Consider the following 25,261-nt stretch of genomic DNA (forward strand, 5'->3'; position numbering starts at 1 on the left):
TTTTTGTACATGGCCATTCATGGGCACTGTTTTATAATCCTGTACACCCAAAGTTGATTGCGGCATCTAAAATGCTAAAAAAAAGGCTTTCCGGCAGCTCAGTGGAGCTGATCGGGACCACCACAGTAAAACCGTGGTGTCCCGATCAGCTGAGAGGATGGGGGAAGGGCCCCTACCTGCCTCCTCCCTGTCCGATCTGTCCCTCGATGCTCCAGTCAGCCTTGCCAGGCTGGAGCAGTCGAGCACAGATAACACTGATCATTGGTATGCTATAGCATAGCATAGAACAGTGTATGCAATCTAATAATTGCAAGTAATAGTGTCCTATGGGGACTATAAAATAGTGTAAAATAAAGTTTAAAAAATAAAATTAATAAGTAATTTAACCCCTTCCCTAATAAAAGTTTGAATCACCCCCTTTACCCATAAAAAAAAAAAAATGTGGTATCGCCGCGTGTGTAAATGTCCGAAATATGACGTGTACTATAAAACTATAGTGCAAATTATCCCGCAAGGTGAACGCTGTAAAAAAAACGACAACAACAACAAAAAAAAGCGCAAAATTTGCCAATGTTGGTACAAATAGTGGAATAATGTAGCACGTATGACAATAATGATGCCAATAAAAAGTACAACTCTGTAACTCATCCCGGAAAAAATAAGCTCTGGCGTCGGACAAAAAATAAAAAAGTTACGGCTGTTGGAAAATGAATGGCAGAAAAAGAATTTTGCTCATAAAAGGAAAAAGAACATAAAAAGCCATATAAAATGGGTATCGCCATAATCGTACTGACCCATAGAGTAAATATAACATCACTTTTACCGCACAGAATATACCGTAAAAAATTTTTTTTTTTTTTTATAGGCTACTAGACTTATAATCACACTGATAACTATTAGACCATGCAGTCTTTATTTTATTATTATTTTAATATTAAGTATTATTATTATTATTATTTATTTTGATAGTGCCCTTAGTTCCGAGGCGGTGTACATATGATAAGGATTAAAATATATAACACAAACATGGCGCGTCTATTTTGCCACGTAGGTTTCTTAAAGCGACAGTTTTAGGGGCACCCACAAAAGGCAACATTTGCAAGGAGTTTGTATGTTCTCCCTGTGTTTGCGTGGATTTCCACTTACTCTCCCAAAACATACGGATAGGTGAAGTTAGATTGTGCGCCCCAATGGGGACAGCAGCCAATTTGAGTGAAGAGCTCTGCAGGATCTGAGTGTACTATATAAATAATGAATCCTTTTTATTATAATATTAGTGAACAGTGATGAACCACACGACTTCCTGTGGAGCATACAGCAGCTGATAAGTACTGGAAGGATTAAGATTATTATATAGAAGTAATTTACAAATCTGTATAACTTTTAAATAATTACAAATCTGTATAACCAGTTGATAACAAAAAAAAAAAAAAAAACTCCAGAGTACCCCTTTAAGGTGAGGTTTTAGATACAGTAGTCCCTCAAGTTACAATATTAATTGGTTCCAGGACGACCATTGTATGTTGAAACCATTGTATGCTGAGACCATAACTCTATGGAAACCTGGTAATTAGTTCTGAAGCCACCAAAGATCTGCTGGGAGCTGTAAATCACTGTCTATTTCAGTGTTTCCCAACCAGAGTGCCTCCAGGTGTTGCAAAACTACAACTCCCAGCATGCCCGGACAGCCTTCGGCTGTCCGGGCATGCTGGGAGTTGTAGTTTTGCAACAGCTGGAGGCACCCTCTTTGGGAAACACTGGTCTATGTAGAGGACAGAAGCTTCTTTAGGGTCCTGTACAGAACATGCGAAGTCCTAAAAAAAGGAAAATGGAGCCGCCCTCACCTGGTGTCCAAAGGAGCAGCTACCCTGCACAGGTAAAGAGTACAGAACATGTAATATCTCCCTGTACTGTAGGGGGCGCTACCAGACACCAGGCAGTGCATACACTTCAGTAATACAGGTAAAGAGTACAGAACATGTAATACCTCCCTGTACTCTATGGGGCGCTACCAGACACCAGGCAGTGCATGCACTTCAATAATACAGGTAAAGAGTACAGAACATGTAATACCTCCCTGTACTGTAGGGGGCGCTACCAGACACTTTAGTAATACAGGTAAAGAGTACAGAACATGTAATACCTCCCTGTACTCTATGGGGCGCTACCAGACACCAGGCAGTGCATGCACTTCAATAATACAGGTAAAGAGTACAGAACATGTAATACCTCCCTGTACTGTAGAGGGCGCTACCAGACACCAGTCAGTGCATACACTTCAGTAATACAGGTAAAGAGTAGTACAGAACATGTAATACCTCCCTGTACTGTAGGGGGCGCTACCAGACACCAGTCAGTGCATACACTTCAGCAATACAGGTAAAGAGTACAGAACATGTAATACCTCCCTGTACTGTAGGGGGCGCTACCAGACACCAGTCAGTGCATACACTTCAGTAATACAGGTAAAGAGTAGTACAGAACATGTAATACCTCCCTGTACTGTAGGGGGCACTACCAGACACCAGTCAGTGCATACACTTCAGTAATACATGTAAAGAGTAGTACAGAACATGTAATACCTCCCTGTACTGTAGGGGGCGCTACCAGACACCAGTCAGTGCATGCACTTTTAGGAATACACAGGTTTTACCAGTGAAATATCCATTCTGATTGGTCGGTTCTTCCAGTCATTGACACGTTTCGCAGATTCCATAGCATTGTATGTTGAGTCTGGTTTCAAGTTACAATGGTCCAGAAAAGACCATTATATGTTGAAACTATTGTATGTTGAGGCCATTGTAAGTTGAGGGATCACTGTACTGTGTTAACATTCTCCGTCTTAATTTTTTAAAATTCTTAATATGATATATATATTGAGATTATACTGAAAAAGATGGCAGCTACAAGGCAAGCCGTGCTCCTCTCCTGCTGGCAGCGAGCTGTGTGATGACACGGCTGCTTATAAAGTCTACAGGAGTCCCCAGCAGGATACGGCCTTCTAGTCTTCTGTCTCACACGTATGTTGCTGTGTAAGGATTTACAGGGTTCTGATGCCGCAGCGGAGGAAACTAATTGAGCAGTATGTAAAGCTTTCTCTAGACGTGTTAAAAGCGTAAGAAACTAAAGCGATTCACACCATCAACTTATCTCTGTAAACTGCAGCATAGCGTTCTCAGTATTGTAGGAAGACCTTGTTTGTTATGGTTTTATATACGGTATGTCAGGGCTTGACAACTTTGTTAGGATTCTAGGAGACAGCAAAAAAAAAAGTTAGGAGCCAGGATGCCACTCGTCATGTAATGTTACATTGTGCCATCAGTCATTAGTGGCAAATCATCTTTCCCATGTGTCACAGTTATTACTGTCCCCTCATCTCTCTCCTGTGTTTCAGTCATTTCTGTCCCCTCGTCTCCCCCGTGTGTCAGTCATTACTGTCCCCTCGTCTCCCCCTTGTGTGTCAGTCATTACTGTCTCCTCATCTCCCCCCTGTGTGTCAGTTTTTACTGTCCCCCTCATCTCTCCCCTGTGTGTCAGTCATTGCTGTCCCCTTATCTCTCCCCTGTGTTTCAGTCATTACTGTCCCCTCATCTCCCCCCTGTGTGTCAGTCATTACTGTCCCCTCGTCTCCCCCCTGTGTGTCAGTCATTACTGTCTCCTCATCTCCCCCCTGTGTGCCAGTTTTTACTGTCCCCCTCATCTCTCCCCTGTGTGTCAGTCAATACTGTCCCCTCGACTCCCCCCTGTGTGTCAGTCATTACTGTCCCCTCATCTCTCCCATGTTTATCTGTCATTGCTGTCCCCTCATCTCTCCCATGTTTATCTGTCATTACTGTCCCCTCGTCTCCCCCCTGTGTGTCAGTCATTACTGTCCCCTCGTCTCCCCCCTGTGTGTCAGTCATTACTGTCCCCTCGTCTCCCCCCTGTGTGTCAGTCATTACTGTCCCCTCGTCTCCCCCCTGTGTGTCAGTCATTACTGTCCCCTCGTCTCCCCCCTGTGTGTCAGTCATTACTGTCTCCTCATTTCCCCCCTGTGTGCCAGTTTTTACTGTCCCCCTCATCTCTCCCCTGTGTGTCAGTCATTACTGTCCCCTCATCTCTCCCATGTTTATCTGTCATTACTGTCCCCCTCGTCTCCCCCCTGTGTGTCAGTCATTACTGTCCCCTCGTCTCCCCCCTGTGTGTCAGTCATTACTGTCCCCTCATCTCCCCCCATGTTTATCTTTCATTACTGTCGCTCTCATTATATGACATTAATGGAAATATAACATTAAGGAAACTGCACGGTGAGCGGCGTAAATGTAAAAAAAAATTATAAAAAAAAGCCCAAACACCATAATGGCAGGGTTTTGGTCGCTTCATATGTAAAAAAATAAAATAAAAAATAAAAGATCAAGAAGTCCCATCTAAACAAAAAATGGTACCAATATAAAAACTACAGCTCACGTACATAATAAGTTATAGGGGTCAGCTTATAGTGCTTATTTTCTTATAGAAATAATAAAATAAAACAAAACCTATATAAATTTGATATCCTTATAATCGACCCCCGCGATCAAACATCTTATACTCTACCTTTGGATAGGGGATAAGATGTCTAGGGGTGGAGTACATCTTTAAGGGGTTAAGCTGCAGACTGTATATTTTATTTGCTTTGGTTACCAGTTGTTAGATGACGTAACGGTGAAGAAGAAGCAGCAGCAATACCTGTGCACAGAATTTGACCCTAAAATGACAATCTTCTGGCTGTGCGGAGCTATAGTGTGGGCTCATTGGTTGGCCTATGTGTAAGATCTCAGGAGACACTTGGACAGTCCAGGAGAGCAGCAAAGTGTCATTTTATCATCATTTGTCCGGTCTAGGGGCAGCTTTTAGTCACCCAATTTTTCCAAAAAGACGTGACAGGTGAACAGAATTCAACATAGACAAAGAATGTAGTCCTTCAGTAATATCTCTTTATACCAGTGTTTCCCAACCAGGGTGCCTCAGCTCTTGCAAAACTATAACTCCCAGCATGCCCGGACAGCCGAAGGCCTATGTGGAAGATCTCGGGAGACACTTGGACAGTCCAGGAGAGCAGCAAGGTGTCATTTTATCATCATTTGTCCGGTCTAGGGGCAGTTTTTAGTAACCCAATTTTTCCAAAAAGACGTGACGGGTGAACAGAATTCAACATAGACAAAGAATGTAGTCCTTCAGTAATATCTCTTTATACTAGTGTTTCCCAACCAGGGTGCCTCAGCTCTTGCAAAACTATAACTCCCAGCATGCCCGGACAGCCGAAGGCCTATGTGGAAGATCTCGGGAGACACTTGGACAGTCCAGGAGAGCAGCAAGGTGTCATTTTATCATCATTTGTCCGGTCTAGGGGCAGCTTTTAGTCACCCAATGTTTCCAAAAAGACGTGACAGGTGAACAGAATTCAACATAGACAAAGAATGTAGTCCTTCAGTAATATCTCTTTATACCAGTGTTTCCCAACCAGGGTGCCTCAGCTCTTGCAAAACTATAACTCCCAGCATGCCCGGACAGCCTTCGGCTGTCCGGGCATGCTGGGAGTTGTAGCTTTGCAACAGCAGTAGGCACCCTGGTTGGGAAACACTGCTTTAAGCAATGACATCACCCAGTAGACACGCGGGGCATAAGATGAGCTCACTGCTCATCATAACAATGGTTTTAGTGTTGTTTTCTCATCCCGTACATTCTGGTTGTCACAGAAATAACAACTGTCAACTAAATATAACATATTCCGGATAACTGACAGCCATGAATTACTTCACTTTTACTTTAGGCTTTTTTTTTTTGTCTTCTTTTTTTTTTGTCTTCCTCTAGAGTGGAAGAAGCCAACTTTTCAGTCATGCCTGTCTCTAAGTAAAGGGTATTGTATTGTCCCACTCTGTCAAAAATGAAGCAATTTGCAATACATTAAAGAGGTACTCCCGTGGAAAACTAGTTTTTTGGGAAATAAAAAAAAATAGAAAATAAAGTATTTTGGGGAAATGTAAAAATATATATATATTTTTTTTTTTTATTGTTAAATTTCCCAAAAATTATAAGCGAATTAAGTATAAGTTTAATGGTCTGGAAATCACCCTAGAAACAAACTTTGTAAGGCATTATCTGCAAAAAAAAAAAAAAAAAAGAAAAATTATAAAACAAAAGTAAAATTCTAATTTCCCAACTGTTTAATTTCCCAACTTTCTGGTGCCAGAAAGTTAAACAGATTTGTAAATTACTTCTATTTAAAAATCTTAATCCTTCCAGTACTTTTAGGGGCTGTATTCTACAGAGGAAATGCTTTTCTTTTTGGCGTTCTCTTCTGTCCCGACCACAGTGCTCTCTGCTGACCTCTGCTGTACATTTTACGAATTGTCCAGAGCAGGAGAAAAACCCCATAGCAAACATATGCTGCTCTGGACAGTTCCTAAAATGGACAGCAGAGGTCAGCAGAGAGCACTGTGGTCGGGACAGAAGAGAAATCCAAAAGGAAAAGCATTTCCTCTGTAGTATACTGTCCCTAAAATATACTGGAAGGATTAAGATTTTTTAATAGAAGTAATTAACAAATCTGTTTCACTTTCTGGCACCAGTTGATTTAAAAATAAAAAAAGGTTTCCACAGGAGTACCCCTTTAATAAAATACTTAGTTTGTATCTACAGTTCATATGCATCTCCATGGTAACAGACCACAAACAAACCCTGATTCTGTAGTCATCCTCTCTTCCATACTGTAATAATATCAGCAGGTCGCTAGGCCGCAGAACCAGATGTCATCTCTAGCAGCTTCCTTCCCGTGCCCCTAATAATGGCTCCCCATACTCAGATGCCCCCAGGCGTTAATGATAGAGCAGGATAAAAAGATCCACCAGTTAAGGCACTAGAAATAAGTGCAACCTCGTATAAAGTCAGAAAAATGTGTGACTATTCACCAGGATTATCGCAGCACATAAGATAAGTAGGACCTGCAGGATGACCCAGGGTGGCTGCAGCAGACAGGAGCAGGAGAACTTGTAGGATGAGGGAGCAGCTAATCGCTTAGTATGATTGGATAGGAGTAGTAGTAATCGCAAACTGATTTATTTATTTAATTTTATTTATATAGCGCCTACAGATTCCGCAGCGCTTACAATTATGGGGTACAAACAAAGACAAGTATCAGACATAAACAAGAGGTGTGGGGATATATTGAGGATATGTTGGGGATATGTTGAGGATATGTTTGGGATATGTTTGGGATATGTTGGGGATATGTTGGGAATATGTTGAGGATATGTTGGGGATATGTTGGGGATATGTTGAGGATATGTTGGGAATATGTTGAGGATATGTTGAGGATATGTTGGGGATATGTTGGGGATATGTTGGGGATATGTTGGGAATATGTTGAGGATATGTTGAGGATATGTTGAGGATATGTTGGGGGATATATTGGGGATATGTTGGGGATATGTTGAGGATATGTTGGGGATATGTTGGGGATATGTTGAGGATATGTTGGGGATATGTTGAGGATATGTTGGGGATATGTTGGGGATATGTTGAGGATATGTTGAGGATATGTTGGGGATATGTTGGGGATATGTTGGGGATATGTTGGGGATATGTTGGGGATATGTTGGGGATATGTTGGGGATATGTTGATGATATGTTGAGGCCAATTAGAGACTGTTATAGGCCTGTCTGAAGAGATGTGTTTTTAGGCCACGTTTGAAACTAAGGATGTTGTTGTTGAGTCGGAGGGATTGAGGGATAGTATTCCAGAGAACCGGTGCAGCACGAGTGAAGTCTTGGAGACGGGAGTGAGAAGACAGGTCTGTTAGACCTTAGGTCTGGAGACATTAAAATATGCCATCTAACTGATACATGAAAACCCCCACAAACTAGATGCTGCCCACATCAACCAAACAAGACAAAGAGCACAGACACAGTGAATAGCAAAAGCAATATCACCAGCACCTGTACAGAGCTAAGTGGTTCCTTAAAGGGGTTATCCAACATAAGGTGACTTTAGTCATTAAAGGAAATCTGTCACCAGTGTCACCTGCACTAATCTGTCGGTACCGACAGGTAGTGCAGGGGACACTGATGACAACGGTACTAGGGCTGGGCGGTATACCGGTTCATACCGAATACCGACATTTTTGTGCTGCACGATATGAATTTTAACCCATACCGCAATACCGGTTGGGCCCCTCTTCCTCGGGAATGAATGAATGAGCCGAGCGCTGCGCTGTCCCCACATCGGGGAACTAATCACAAGTCTGCCCCCCAATTAATTATCAGCCCAGCACTATTATACTGATATGTCACCCGCTTGCGCTGCCCTCCTCATCCTCATGTTTGTTGCGGCCGCCGGCGCTGACACTCTATACCAGTGGTCTTCAACCTGCCGACCTCCAGATGTTGCAAAATTACAACTCTCAGCATGCCCGGACAGCCAACGGCTGTCCGGGCATGCTGGGTGTTGTAGTCTTGCAACATCTGGAGGTCGGCAGGTTGAAGACCACTGCTCTATATTGTGTGTTATCCCTATGCCCGGGCTGCAAAAAACTGCTGCGCAGAATGCTTCAGCTGCTGCCCGATAGCCATTTAATGTGCCCGGTGAGTGTCACTCGCCTGTCCCCGCCGCTCCGTACCGTCCTCTCCAGGCTCCACAGCATAACCGTCGCTCTCCTTCGTTGTCATCATGTCGACGCGCACGCCATCCCGTCAAATAGGAGCGGCGTGCGCAGTGACGTGATGACGGTAATGGAAAGCGATGATCCAGGGCAGCGGTGACGGACCGTAGTGGCGGGGACACCACAGGGACGTGATGACAGCGATGGGGAGCGACGATCCAGGGCAGCGGTGACGGTCCGGAGCGGTGGAGACACCCCGGGGACGTGATGACAGCGATGGGGAGCGACGATCCAGGGCAGCGGTGACGGTCCGGAGCGGAGGGGACACCCCAGGGACGTGATGACAGCGATGGTGAGCGACGATCCAGGGCAGTGGTGACGGTCCGGAGCGGCGGAGACACCCCGGGGACGTGATGACAGCGATGGGGAGCGACGATCCAGGGCAGCGGTGACGGTCCGGAGCGGCGGAGACACCCCAGGGACGTGATGACAGCGATGGGGAGCGACGATCCAGGGCAGCGGTGACGGTCCGGAGCGGCGGAGACACCCCAGGGACGTGATGACAGCGATGGGGAGCGACGATCCAGGGCAGCGGTGACGGTCCGGAGTGGCGGAGACACCCCGGGGACGTGATGACAGCGATGGGGAGCAACGATCCAGGGCAGCGGTGACGGTCCAGAGCGGCGGAGACACCCCAGGGACGTGATGACAGCGATGGGAAGCGACGATCCAGGGCAGCGGTGACGGTCCGGAGCTGCGGGGGACACCTGAATATAACATTCTATATTATTATTGCACTGATCCCTCAACAAATGATAAATTCAAGTAACGATGGTTCATTTGTAACGAATTACCATCTTATGTTTAGGGACCACTGTATTTAAGTAATATAATGGACATGGATTCATTCCTCTTGCAAAAAAAAAATGTTGCCAGAAACTCCTAAAAATGAAGATAATGACATGGCATGTATCGATCCACCATGTGTAACATATTCTTCAACTACTTCTTGCGAATCTACCAATTAAAAGTAGCCAATAGTAGGTAACAGAGTTTGTAGTCTTATCATGGTGAATCATAAGTCTCTGCCTATGAAGAGCCTTAGCACAATGGGGGTTTAGACATGGCTCCAAGAAACACTGTTTGGCACCAAACGAGTGAGTGCGTTCCCGGTATGGTACATATCGTGTGGGCACCATGGAACACTGAGTGGACTAGAGTGAATCATATTTAGAATACCAACTTGGAAGGGGGCTTCTGGAGTAATTATAGAGGGACATTTATCAATGTTTGCTTATGTATTCTTTTTTTTAGTAATTTTTTCCTTCCTTTTTTTTTTGTTTATTTATCAACTGGTTTCAGCCTGTTGATAATTTTCTTTCACGTAAGCAATTTTTCCTTTTTTTACTTTGGTAGTAGCTTTTTCTGCTCCATGTTTGAGCTGGAGTAAATTTAGTCAATTTTTAACCCTGTTTCTAACTACTACCCGTAGTCCATTTTAAAATTAATACTACGTAGTTAATTTTTGGAAAACTTGCTTTTCTCGCTTTCCAGTCAAAATGTTGCACGAAAAATCACGTAGTCGCAGTTGCGACAATTTTGCCACAATTATAGTAAAGAAAACCTGACTAAACCCGTTGATAAATGTCCATAATAGTTTATAATACATACTCTAGAGAGTGCCTTCAGCCATCGGGGGCTCCCCATTAGAACTAGTCCTAATACAATAAGTGCACCTTCTGTTCAGCTTTGCTATTTAGACTGGAAGTGAGTCTACAGAGTCAGGTCGTTATAATTATAAAGATGAGAACTGTGTTGTACTGTGTAACGCCTAAATCAGGCAGCATAGTAAAACTGGCCATACCCATTTTATAGCTGCCATTTGCCCGGCAGCCATTTCTTCCAGTCTTCCCATACACGTGAATGTTCGGCTAAGTGTGCATGTGTTCTAAATGGAGAAAGGAGAGCAAGAGAGCCACTGCCAGACACCTCAGTCTCTGTCTTATCGCCCAGAGAACAAAAGAATCGGGCAGTATAAATTCACCATGCCTGATTTTTCTCTCCCTTCACCTCTGCGGTAGGAGTCGTATCTAATGTGTGTTGCGAGTTTAATAGTATACATACAGATAAAGTTCTGCATGCATGCTGGTATCTGGTGAAAGAGACTGTATTAGTCTATGGCAGTGTTTCTCGACCAGTGTGGCTCTAGATGCTGCAAAACTACAACTCCCAGCATGCCCGGACAGCCAACGGCTGTCCGGGCATGCTGGGAGTTGTAGTTTTGCAGCAGCTGGAGGAACACTAGTTGGTCTATAGACACAGTGGTCTATAGACACATTCCTATCCATTAAAGGGTTAATCCGGTGGAAAACATATATATTTAAAAAAAAAATTGGAAACTGGTGCCAGAAAAATAAAGAGTACCTGTCACAAAAATAAAACTTTTAATATAGTGTTCCTTGTGTAATTAGCAGACACTTTCCCAATAACTTGCTTTTAAAATTATCAACATAAATATGTTTAAAAATGGCCACTAGGTGGCTCTGTTCTGTTCCCTGCTGCAATTAATACAGCGAATTTGGTCTCCTCCCAGCGTGGCAGGAGTCCAAACTCAGGAAGTGCTTCTCTGCACGGAACTTGATTGACAGCTGCACAGAAAGTAAAAGCTCCACAGATTCTCACTGAAACATGCACAGAGCCTGAGGTCTTCTATTCATCACAGCTCTGCAACCATGTGAGGGCGGAAGTGGTCCCCATGCAGGCTTCAATGATGTCATACCTGCTGGGAAATGCCCACTTTCTCCTGCTGGGAAATTGCACTATGTGAGCAAGAAGAAAGGTAAGATACACAGCTTTTTAAAGCTCTGAATTTTTTTTTTAAGGGCTGGAGGGGTGTTAGGAGTAGTAAGGGAACATAGCTTGAGGTAGTTTAGAACAGTTAATTTGGTGACATTTACTTTTTAAACAGATTTGTAAATTACTTCTATTAAAAAGAAATCTTAATCCTTCCAGTACTTATCAGCTGCTGGATGCTCCACAGGAAGTTATTTTCTTTGTTTCTTTTCAGTCTGACCACAGTGCTCTCTGCTGCCACCTCTGTCCATGTCAGGAACTGTCCAGAGCAGGAGCAAATCTCCATAGCAAACCTCTCCTGCTCTGGACAGTTCCTGACATGGACAGAGGTGTCAGCAGAGAGCACTGTGGTCAGACTGAAAAGAAACAAAGAAAATAACTTCCTGTGGAGCATCCAGCAGCTGATAAGTGCTGGAAGGATTAAGATTTCTTTTTAATAGAAGTAATTTACAAATCTTTTTAAAAAGTACTGTGGTCAGACAGGAAATAACTACTCAAAGTCTTCTGTAGTATACAGAAGCTGATAAGTACTGGAAGGATTAAGATTTTAAATAGAAGTAATTTACAAATCTGTTTAACTTTCTGGCACCAGGTGATAATTTCTTTTTTTCCCCCCGGGGTACCCCTTTAATTACCATCTATTACCATGCAGACATACCCTATTGTACTGTGTATAGGCAGGAAGTATTTCTAATATGGTTTGCCACCAAGGAAGTTTTAAAAAATAAAAAGCTATAAATATGGAAAAAATGCTCAACACATTTAAAGGAATTCCTACATGTAAAATGTGCTGGCACAAGAAGCATCAAATTTATTAAGAGGCCCAAACGACTTCATAAATTAGCACAGCCATGTCTGCCTGTGTACAACGCACTGAAATCTATGGACACTACAAGCTGATGGGGATTAGATTTCTGCAATAATTTACCTCCCATTTTATGGAAAAAATTATAGGAAATGTGTTCAGCCACGTGGGGCCAAGCTCTTGATTAAATCTTGCCCACCATCAATCCTCACATTCTTTTGGCGTAAGGCCTTTCAATAATTCCGCCCAATGATTCTGAAATTAAATATAAGACATTGTTTTACTGAGCTTAAAGGGGTACTCCGGTGGAAACCTTTTTTCTTTTTAAATCAACTGGTGTCAGAAAGTTAAACAGATTTGTAAAATTACTTCTATTTAAAAATCTTAATCCTTCCAGTACTTATCAGCTGCTGTTTGCTCCACAGGAAGTTGTGTAGTTCTTTCCAGTCTGACCAGAGTGCTCTCCCTGACCCCTCTGTCCAGAGCAGGAGAGGTTTGCTATGGAGATTTGCTCCTGCTCTGGGCAGTTCCTGACATGGACAGAGGTGACAGCAGAGAGCACTGTGGTCAGACTGGAAAGAACTACACAATTTTTTGTGGAGCATACAGCAGCTGATAAGTACTGTAAGGATTAAGATTTTTTTAATAGAAGTCATTTACATATCTGTATAACTTTCTGGCACCAGTTTATTACCAGATTAAAAAATAAATTGTTTTCCACCGGAGTACCCCTTTAAACCGTAGAATATTTAGTTGAAAATTCTTGAAAAGCTAAAACGGCACATTATACCCATAAGTAGGTGTCGGGGGCCACAAGCCAAGAGTCTATGATTTTAGCAGATGCTGAGTCATTCAGCTTTTGTTCTGATCAAATACTGTCCTGGAACAGAAATTTGCTTTCCATAATTTGTAAGCTCCTGATTACTGCACCACTGCGTGACAACTTCAATTCGGTAGCACCCTTTGAATTGATCCTTGGTGAAGAAGATGTTACCCACTAGGTCATGCAGATGCTTTACATGTCATTTTTATGTGTCTAGCATCTGTATTCGACTCACAAATCCCTCTGTTCTGCTGCTTACTCGTTCTGATATCCACTGCTCAGGAAGGGGCGTGTCAAGGCAAGCACTGAGTCCGCCCTCACTCACCCTACAATCACTTTCTCCCTGAGTCTGCTGTGCTGTGCTGGGTCTCTTCATCCAATCACTGCAGACTGCTCTGTAACCCCCTCCTCTCTGTATTCATGCTGCAGTATGATAGACAGGACCAGGAGTGAGCACAGAGGAGTGCTAGTCCCACTCTTACTTCCTGGATTTTGTCCTAACCTGTGCTTCAGCTGGGACAAAGATGATGCTGCAGCTGGACAGAACCATGTTCTGGATGGTATATGGACCCCAGTGGTCTTTTTTCTCTATAAAAAGGAGATAAAAAATTGTTTTTATGTGGTTTAATAGAAAGGTTAATGTTTTGCCAAGATGTACAACATATAAAACTTTTTGGATTCTGACATTGCCCATTTCAAGGGAATCTGGAAGCTGTAATTCACATTCCAAACTGCTGACATTGTTAGATGCTGTTAGGACAAGGAGACACGGTACCTTCCTTATATCTGTCTGTGCTTCCATAACGTGATGGGATGTGTCAAAAAGTCGTGACCTCTTTGCTCCCATCCCTAGCCCTGCTTGACTGACAGTCATCTGGAAGTTGAGCCCTGTTTCCAAATCTTACACCTGCACACCTGTCCAGAGGAAAAGTTGCCCAGTTGTCCATATCATCCAATCAGCTCGCTTCTTTCATTTTCAACAAGGCCTCTGCAAAATGAAAGAAGCGATCTGATTGGTTGCTATGGGCAACTGAACAACTTTTCCTTTGCACAAGTTTTAATAAATCTCCCCCATTGTATTTGTGAATCAATATAAAATGTATTTGGAATATCAATTTTCATTACAAGCAGAGAGCTTCAAAGTTAGAAAAATGCTAAATTTTCTAAATTTTCATGACATTTTGGGATTTTTCCCCAAGAAAGGATGCAAGTAACGACGAAAATTTACCACCAAAATAAAGTAGAATATGTAACGAAAAAACAATCTCAGAATCAGAATAATCGGTAAAAGCATCTTAGAGTTATTAATGCTCAAAGTGACGGTGGTCAGAATTGCGAAAAAGGGCTCAGTCCTTAAGGTGAAAAAGGGCTCAGTCCTTAAGGGGTTAAAGAATTTATTTGCAAATTATGGTAGAAAATAAATATTTGGTCAATAACAAAAGTTCATCTCAATACTTTGTTATATACCCTTTGTTGGTAATGATAGAGGTCAAACGTTTTCTGTAAGTCTTCACAAGGTTTTCACACACTGTTGCTGGTATTTTGGCCCCTTCCTCCATGCAGATCTCCTCTAGAACAGTGATGTTTTGGCGCTGTTGCTGGGCAACACGGACTTTCAACTCCCTCCAAAGGTTTTCTATGGGGTGGAGATCTGGAGACTGGCTAGGCCACTCCAGGACCTTGAAATGCTTTTTACAAAGCCACTCCTTCGTTGCCTGGGCGGTGTGTTTGGGATGATTGTCATGCTGAAAGACCCAGCCATGTTTCATCTCCAATGCACTTGCTGATGGAAGGAGATTTTCACTCAAAATCTCATGATACATGGCCCCATTCATTATTTCCTTTACACGGATCAGTCGTCCTGGTCCCTTAGCAGAAAAACAGCCCCAAAGCATGAGGTTTCCACCCCAATGCTTCACAGTAGGTATGGTGTTCTTTGGATGCAACTCAGCATTCTTTCTCCTCCAAACATGACGAGTTGAGTTTTTACCGAAAAGTTCTACTTTGGTTTCATCTGACCGTATGACATTCTCCCAATAATCTTCTGGAATTCTCTCTAGCAAACTTCAGAAGGGCCCGGACATGTACTGGCTTAAGCAGGGGGACACGTCTAGCACTGCATGATTTGAGTACCTGGTGGCGTAGTGTGTTACTGATGGTAGCCTTTGTTACTTTGGTCCTAGCTCTCTGCAGGTCATCCACTAGGTCCCCCTGTGTGGTTCTGGGATTTTTGCTCACCGTTTTTACGATCATTGTAACACCACGGGGTGATATCTTGCGTGGAGCCCCAGATCGAGGGAGATTATCAGTGGTATTGTATGTCTTCCATTTTCTAATAATTGCTCCCACAGATGATTTCTTCACACCAAGCTGCTTGCCTATTGCAGATTCAGTCTTCCCAGCCTGGTGCAGGTCTCCAATTTTGTTTCTGGTGTCCTTCGACAGCTCTTTGGTCTTGGCCATAGTGGAGTTTGGAGTGTGACTGTTTGAGGTTGCGGACAGGTGTCTTTTATACTGATAACAAGTTCAAACAGGGGCCATTAATACAGGTAACGAGTGGAGGACAGAGGAGACTCTTAAAGAAGAAGTTATAGGTCTGTGAGAGCCAGAAATCTTGCTTGTCTGTAGGTGACCAAAAACTTATTTTCCACCATAATTTGCAAAAAAATTATTTAAAAATCAGCCAATGTGATTTTGTTTTATCTCATTATGTCTCTCATAGTTTAGGTATATCTATGATGAAAAATTGCAGGCGCCTCTTTCATCTTTTTAAGTGGGAGAACTTACACAATTGGTGGCTGATTAAATACTTTTTTGCCCCCATGTATGTGTGTAGGTTCCAGCATCAATTTCAAATGGCATGAAACTTGGTACACATGTTACTTATATGTCAACTACAAACATAGGATAGGTAAATTAACCCTTACTCACCCCCATTTGCAACGGTCAGGGTTTTTGTTTAAAGTCCCACACAAGTCTAAGGGAAATATACACTATTCAAAAAAATAAAAAGTGGAACACTAAGATAACACATCCTAGATCTGAATGAATGAACTAATCGTATGAAATACTTTCATCTTTACATAGTTGATTGTGCTGACAACAAAATCACACAAAAATTATCAATGGAAATCAAATTTATCAACCCATGGAGGTCTGGATATGGAGTCACACTCAAAATCAAAGGGAAAAACCCCACTACAGGCTGATCCAACTTTATGTTATGTCCTTAAAACAAGTCACAATGAGGTTCAGTAGTGTGTGTGGCCTCCACATGCCCGTAAGACCTCCCTACAACACCTGGGCATGCTCCTGATGAGGTGGCTGATGGTCTCCTGAGGGATGTCCTCCCAGACCTGGACTAAAGCATCTACCAACTCCTGGACAGTCTGTGGTGCAACGTAGCGTTGGTGGATGGAGCGAGACATGATGTGCTCAATCGGATTCAGGTCTGGGGAACGGGCGGTCCAGTCCATAGCATCAATGCCTTCCTCTTGCAGGAACTACTGACACACTCCAGCCCCATGAGGTCTAGCATTGTCTTGCATTAGGAGGAACCCAAGGCCAACCACACCAGCATATGGTCTCACAAGGAGTCTGAGGATCTCATCTTGGTACCTAATGGCAGTCAGGCTACCTCTGGCAAGCACATGGAGGGCTGTGCGGACCACCAAAGAAATGCCACCCCACACCATTACTGACCCACCGCCAAACCGGTCATGCTGGAGGATGTTGCAGGCAGCAGAACGTTCTCCACAGCGTCTCCAGACTCTGTCACATGTGAACCTGCTTTCATCTGTGAAGAGCACAGGGCGCCAGTGGTGAATTTGCAAATCGTTGTTCTCAGGCAAAAGCCAAACGCCCTGCACGGTGTTGGGCTGTAAGCACAACCCCCACCTGTGGACGTCGGGGCCCCATACCACCCTCATGGAGTCTTTTTCTGACCGTCTGAGTGGTCATTTTGCAGGGCCCTGGCAGTGCTCCTTCTGCTCCTCCTTGCACAAAGGCGCAGGTAGAGGTCCTGCTGATGGGCTGTTACCCTCCTACAGCCTCCTCCACGTCTCCTGATGCTCTTGCCTATCTCCTGGTAGCGCCTCCTTGCTCTGGACACCATGCTGATAGACACAGCAAACCTTCTTACCACAGCTTGCATTGATGCGCCATCCTGGATGAGCTGCACTACCTGAGCCACTTGTGTGGGTTGTAGACTCCGTCTCATGCTACCACTAGAGTGAAAGCACCGCCAGCATTCAAAAGTGACCAAAACATCAGCCAGGAAGCATAGGAACTGAGAAGTGGTCTGTGGTCACCACCTGCAGAACCACTCCTTTATTGGGGGTGTCTTGCTAATTGCCTATAATTTCCACCTGTTGTCTGTTCCATTTGCACAACAGCATGTGAAATTGATTGTCAATCAGTGTTGCTTCCTGAGTGGACAGTGGGATTTCACAGAAGTGTCATTGACTTGGAGTTACATTGTGTTGTTTAAGTGTTCCCTTTATTTTTTTGAGCAGTGTATGCTACTGCATAACTTCCAAACCGCTGAAGATATTTCGATAACACTTTGTCACGTGTTACTTATATGTCCACTAATAAATATAGGATAATTAATTTAACTCTAACCTACCCCTATTTGCGAGGGTCGTTTTTTTTTTGTTTTTTTTTTCAAAGTCCAATGCAAATCTATGGGAAATTTATGTTCCAGCATAACTTCCGTACGGCTGGAGATATATCGATAATACTTCACATGCTACTTATATGTCAAATAAAAATATAGGATAGTTAAATGAACCCCTAACCTACCCCCTTATGTGAAGGATGGGTTTTTTGTTTCAAGTCCCATACAAATATATAGGTCTTCTGGTCCTGGTGAATGCATCTGTCCGGTGTGAGGTGGTTTTTTGCGCCCCCGTAGATCCATGCTTCCGCTCCTCCCCCAGCTCTCCGAACATTTCCGAAGCTAGAACTGGGGGAGGGCAGAGCAAGGGAAGGGATGAGGTTCACGCCCCCTCCCTCATCTCCCCTCCCTGAGCTCGGCTGGACGCAGATCTCTACGGCACGCCCCCTCCCTGAGGACATAGATCGCCACGGCAGGTCCCCTCCCTCATCTCCCCTCCCTGACGACGTAAATCTCCACGACAGGTCCCCTCCCTGAGGACATAGATCTCCACGGCAGGTCCCCTCCCTCATCTCCCCTCCCTGAGGACGTAAATCTCCACGGCAGGTCTCCTCCCTCATCTCCCTTCCCTGACGACGTAAATCTCCACGGCAGGTCCCCTCCCTCATCTCCCCTCCCTGAGGACATAGATCTCCACTGCAGGTCCCCTCCCTTATCTCCCCTCCCTGACGACGTAAATCTCCACGGCAGGTCCCCTCCCCCATCTCCCCTCCCTGAGGACATAGATCTCCACGGCAGGTCCCCTCCCTCATCTCCCCTCCCTGAGGACGTAAATCTCCACGGCAGGTCCCCTCCCTCATCTCCCCGAGCTGAGGACGTAGAGCAGTGCTCCCAATGAGCTCTATGTGTAAAGGGGGACATACTGTACGGGCGAAAGGGGGACATACTGTGGAGATCTACGTCCTCAGTTCGGGGAGATAAGAGAGGGGGCGTGTACTTCTCCCCGTAGAGATCTGCGTGCAGCCAAGCTCAGGGAGGGGAGATGAGGGAGGGGGCGTGAACCTCCTCCCTCCCCTTGCTCTGCCCTCCCCCAGTTCTAGCTTCGGAAATGTTCGGAGAGCTGGGGGAGGAGCGGACGCATGGATCTACGGGGCGCAAATTTCCACCTCACACCGGCTTGAAAACCACACCCTCCCCCACATGCAACGCCCCATCTAGCAAAGACATGCCCACCCTTTAAGCCACACCCCATTTATTTTCTACTCCTTTTTGTGCATCGGTCTGGCTTGCAAATCACACCCAGTCCCACAAAGCCACGTCACCTTCTATTTTCAGCTTACAATATCTCTTATCACAACTCAGGACAGGATATGAGTTCGGGATAAAAGGTTGGCATATGAGAACGGAATATGAGGTTGGGATATGAGAACTGAATATGAGGTTGGGATATGAGAACAGAATATGAGGTTGGCATATGAGAACGGAATATGAGGTTGGGATATGAGAACGGAATATGAGGTTGGGATATGAGAACGGAATATGAGGTTGGGATATGAGAACAGAATATGAGGTTGGGATATGAGAACGGAATATGAGGGTGGGATATGAGAACGGAATATGAGGTTGGGATATGAGAACGGAATATGAGGTTGGGATATGAGAACAGAATATGAGGGTGGGATATGAGAACGGAATATGAGGTTGGGATATGAGAAGTGAATATGAGGTTGGGATATGAGAACGGAATATGAGGTTGGGATATGAGAACGGAATATGAGGGTGGGATATGAGAAGTGAATATGAGGGTGGGATATGAGAACGGAATATGAGGTTGGGATATGAGAACGGAATATGAGGTTGGGATATGAGAAGTGAATATGAGGTTGGGATATGAGAACGGAATATGAGGTTGGGATATGAGAACGGAATATGAGGTTTGATATGAGAACGGAATATGAGGTTGGGAAATGAGAACGGAATATGAGGTTGGGATATGAGAACGGAATATGAGGTTGGGATATGAGAACGGAATATGAGGTTGGGATATGAGAACGGAATATGAGGTTGGGATATGAGAACGGAATATGAGGTTGGGATATGAGAACGGAATATGAGGGTGGGATATGAGAAGTGAATATGAGGTTGGGATATGAGAAGTGAATATGAGGTTGGGATATGAGAACGGAATATGAGGTTGGGATATGAGAACGGAATATGAGGGTGGGATATGAGAACGGAATATGAGGTTGGGAAATGAGAACGGAATATGAGGTTGGGATATGAGAACGGAATATGAGGTTGGGATATGAGAACGGAATATGAGGTTGGGATATGAGAACGGAATATGAGGTTGGGATATGAGAACGGAATATGAGGTTGGGATATGAGAACGGAATATGAGGTTGGGATATGAGAACGGAATATGAGGGTGGGATATGAGAACGGAATATGAGGTTGGGATATGAGAAGTGAATATGAGGTTGGGATATGAGAACGGAATATGAGGTTGGGATATGAGAACGGAATATGAGGGTGGGATATGAGAACGGAATATGAGGTTGGGAAATGAGAACGGAATATGAGGTTGGGATATGAGAACGGAATATGAGGTTGGGATATGAGAACGGAATAGGAGGTTGAGATATGAGAACGGAATATGAGGTTGGGATATGAGAACGGAATATGAGGTTTGATATGAGAACGGAATATGAGGTTGGGAAATGAGAACGGAATATGAGGTTGGGATATGAGAACGGAATATGAGGTTGGGATATGAGAACGGAATATGAGGTTGGGATATGAGAACGGAATATGAGGTTGGGATATGAGAACGGAATATGAGGTTGGGATATGAGAACGGAATATGAGGGTGGGATATGAGAACGGAATATGAGGTTGGGATATGAGAACGGAATATGAGGGTGGGATATGAGAACTGAATATGAGGTTTGATATGAGAATGGAATATGAGGGTGGGATATGAGAACGGAATATGAGGTTGGGATATGAGAACGGAATATGAGGTTGGGATATGAGAACTGAATATGAGGTTTGATATGAGAATGGAATATGAGGTTGGGAAATGAGAACGGAATATGAGGTTGGGATATGAGAACGGAATATGAGGTTGGGATATGAGAACGGAATATGAGGTTGGGATATGAGAACGGAATAGGAGGTTGGGATATGAGAACGGAATAGGAGGTTGGGATATGAGAATGGAATATGAGGTTGGGATATGAGAACGGAATATGAGGTTGGGATATGAGAACGGAATATGAGGGTGGGATATGAGAACGGAATATGAGGTTGGGATATGAGAATGGGATATGAGAACGGAATATGAGGTTGGGATATGAGAAGTGAATATGAGGGTGGGAAATGAGAACGGAATATGAGGTTGGGAAATGAGAACGGAATATGAGGTTGGGAAATGAGAACGGAATATGAGGTTGGGATATGAGAACGGAATAAGAGGTTGGGATATGAGAACAGAATATGAGGTTGGGATATGAGGTCAATAGCTTCCTCCTTTGTTGCTTTTCCTCCCCAACATTAGGAAGGAAAAACCGGGCAATGCCAGGTACTCAGCTAGTTGCTAATAAAGCAACTCCAAAATAGATTTCTATTGCTCCTGATTCATGTGCTCAAATGCAATGACCGAGTGAACAGCAGGAATGTGCTTATATATTGTAATCTTGTTTTCTTCTATAGCCAGTAGTAATACTATTGCAGGTGTCTTGTAAAGTTGGGTTTGCTTTTTCACGTGGTTCCGATTCAAAAGAAGACAATCGTAAACCAATGTAATTGAAACCAAGTTTATAAAAAATTTTCTTCCACTTACAGTGGCTCAGCAGTCATATTACAGTTCTCGAATGAGGCACAAAAACTTGAAGGGGTAAATTATTTCTATTTAAAAATCTAAATCTTTCCAGTACTTATCAGCTGCTGTATGCTCCACAGCAAGTTCTTCTTTTCTTTTAAAAATTCTGTCTGAGCACAGTGCTCTCTGCTGACACCTCTGTCCATGTCAGGAACTGTCCAGAAAACCTATCCTGCTCCTGAGTCAGAGAGAGGTGTCAGCAGAGAGCATTGTGATCAGACTGAAAAGAAATTCAAAAAGAAAAGAACTTCCTGTGAAGCATACAGCAGCTAAGTACTGGAAGGGTTAAGATTTTTAAATAGAAGTAATTTACAAATATGTTTAACTTTCTGGCAGCAGTTGATTTAAAAAAAAATAAAAAATTGTTCTTTACCGGAGTACCCCTTTAATTACATTCACTCTTGGTGGTGCTGCGTCGTAAACATTTGTAGAAATAAATTATTTAAGAGTACCTGTGATATTCCACAAAAAAAGTTTGTGTTAGTCAATACCTAATTCTGGTCACTTTTATCTGTCTATATGAAGATGTGTATGAAATACCTTATTTTTAGTACTCATTATCTTTTTTATCCTGTGCTCTGGAGGGGCGTGTCTGTGTCTTGCCCTCACTCCCCATGCATTCCCTTCCTCCCTGAGTCTGCTGTGCAGTGCTGGGTGTCCAGTCACTGCAGGCTGCTCTGTAACCCCCTCCTCTCAGTTTTCATGCTGCAGTTTGATAGGACAGGAGTGAGCACAGAGGAGTGCTAGTTCCTCCCTCACTTCCTGGTCTTTGTCCCAGCCTGTGCTTCAGATGGGGAAAAAAGATGATGCTGTAGCTGACAGGATTATGTTCTGGATTTTATGGTATATGGTATGTTTTTCCAAGATGTACAACATATTAAAACATATAAAATGTTTTTGAATCTGACAGGGCCCTCAGGGCCGTTCTACTACAATTATACAGGGCAACCAAACTTCACTGTACTATCCACTGGCCCACAAGGACAAGGCTTTTATAGCCCATACTACAGCTTATCCTGAGTTTTAGAACTTAAAGGGTTACTCCGGTGCTAAGACATCTTACCCCCTATCCATTTGCCTGATCGCGGGGGTCCCGCTGCTGGGGACCCCCTTGATCTTGCACGCAGCACCCCGTTACCATCAGTCTCCGGAGCATGTTCGCTCCGGGTCTGTTGACTGGCGATCACTGGGCCGGAGCATTGTGTGACGTCACAGCTCCGCCCCCGTGTGACATCACGCTCTGCCCCCTCTATGCAAGCCTATGGGAGGGGGCGTGACAGCTGTCACGCCCCCTCCCATAGGCTTGCATTGAGAGGGCAGAGCGTGACGTCACACGGGGGCGGAGCCGTGACTTCACAATGCTCCCTTGTTTTAATAATGCTACCCGTGCTGCCGACATAAAAAAACAAACAAACAAATCTGGACTTACATCTCACCATTCCCCCGGTATTGCTGCCCCATTTTCTGGTGCTGTTCTGTTCCTGGTTGGATTGGGTCGACGCTTCAGACTGCAACTCTGCTTATCACAGGGATGTCCTGCCTTGACCAGCTATTAGGTGAGCAGTAGTGTGTCCTAATAAGCCCCATCACCAGGAAGAAGACTGGGGCTCAATACATCACATTGCCAGTCAGTGGGACATCGCTGTGGAAAGTGATGATCTGCGTTGCATTCTGACATGTCGACCTCCGAAAGCAAAGAAGAGTCCCGCAACACAGGACGAGGAGCTACCGGAGGTAAGTTGTTGTTTGTAAGGTTTTTTGTTGTTTTATTTTATTTTTTTTGCCGGCAGCAGGATTTTCAAAGAAAAGTTAAACACCGGAGTAATCCTTTAAAGGGGTACTCCACTGGAAAACAATGTTTTTTTTAAATCAACTTGTGCCAGAAAGTTAAACAGATTTGTACATTACTTCTATTTAAAAATCTTAATCCTTCCAGTACTTATCAGCTGATGGATGCTCCAGAGGAAGTTCTTTTCTTTTTGAATTTCTTTCCAGTCTGATCACAGTGCTCTCTGCTGACCCCTCTGTCCATGTCAGGAACTGTCCAGAGCAGGAGCAAATCCCCGTAGCAAACCTATCCTTCTCTTTTCAGTTGTCAGAGATAGACAAAGGTGTCAGCAGAGAGCACTGTGGTCAGTCTGAAAAAAAAAAAAGAAAAAGAACTTCCTCTGTAGCATACAGCAGCTGATAAGTACTGGGAAGGATTAAGATTTTTAAATAGAAATAATTTACCAAATGGCACCAGTTGATTTAAAAAAAAAAATTAAAAAAAAAAAAAAATTTCACTGGAGTACCCCTTTAAGTTATAGAACTCAGGATATGCTGTAGTGTGGGCTGGAAAAAAAACACAGTCCTTGTGGGCTGGTGAATAGGTAAAGTGAGGTTTGGTTGCCCTTTAGGCTTGTAGTGGCGCCTGGGTTATTACAAGGGTAGGACAGCAAAAGGTGGTCCTGGTGTATAGAGAAAAAGGGGTGTCCCTAAGAATGGGGTCTATAGGAACATAACATGACTACCTGTCAATGTTGAGAGTTAAAGGGGTACTCCACCTAAGGGCTCTTTCCTAAATGCCACTTCCCTCAAAGGATGAAGCTAAAGATTAAAGGGGTACTCCGCTGCTCAGTGTTTGGAACAAACTGTTGCGAACGCTGGAGCCGGCGCCTGGAGCTCGTGATGTCATAGCCACGCCCCCTCATGACATCACACCCCTCAATACAAGTCTATGGGAGGGGGCGTACGCCCCCTCCCATAGACTTGCATTGAGGGAGCGGGGCGTGATGTCCTGAGGGGGTGGGGCTATGACATCACGAGCTCCCGGCTCCAGCATTCGGATCAGTTTGTACCAAACACTGAGCAGCGGAGTACCCCTTTAATCTTTAGCTTTATCCTTTGAGGGAAGTGGCATTTAGGAAAGAGCCCTTAGGAAGAAGGACACAAGAGTGAAAGTCTCCGGCAGGAAGTGAGGGATTGGAGTGGACCGGTGTAAAGTAACACATGCCTCGGGCTCCGGTGAAGTGAACATGGTCCTTGGCAGGAGAACCTCTTTAACCACTTGCTCATACAGCTTCTCTATACTGTGCTGACATTGGGGGAGATTTATCAAAACCTGTCCAGAGGAAAAGTTGCCCATAGCAACCAATCAGATCGCTTCTTTCATTTTTAACAAGGCCTCTGCAAAATGAAAAAAGGGATCTGATTGGTTGCTATGGCAACTAAGCAACTTTGTATTGGTTTTGATAAATCTCCCCAATTATCTTTACAGCCTCATCAGACTCTCCAGATCTAACCACTTCCATGCTGACAGTCACCCTCCTAGATCTTCATATCCCCTTTAAAGGGGTACTCCGGTGGAAAACTTTTTTTTTTTTTTTTTTAATCAACTGTTGCCAGAAAGTTAAACAGATTTGTAAATTACTTCTACTAAAAAATCTTAATCCTTCCAGTACTACTTAGCTGCTGAATACTACAGAGGAAATTATTTTCTTTTTGGAACACAGAGCTCTCTGCTGACATCACAAGCACAGTGCTCTCTGCTGACATCTCAGTTCATTTTAAGAACTTTTCAGAGCTGGAGAAAATCCCCATAGAAAATCATACGCTACTCTGGACTGTTCCTAAAATGGACAGAGATGTCAGCAGAGAGCTCTGTGGTCATGATGTCAGC

General features: G+C 43.9%; 1 protein-coding gene across 3 annotated transcripts in view; it reads left to right on the top strand.

Moving 5' to 3' along the window:
• The window catches only part of GET1 (guided entry of tail-anchored proteins factor 1), a 107,045-nt gene that overhangs the window by 47,036 nt on the left and 34,748 nt on the right, over positions 1-25,261 (top strand). The window lies entirely within an intron of this gene.

This window comes from Hyla sarda, chromosome 2, assembly GCF_029499605.1.
Source record: "Hyla sarda isolate aHylSar1 chromosome 2, aHylSar1.hap1, whole genome shotgun sequence".
Classification (NCBI taxonomy): Eukaryota; Metazoa; Chordata; class Amphibia; order Anura; family Hylidae; genus Hyla; species Hyla sarda.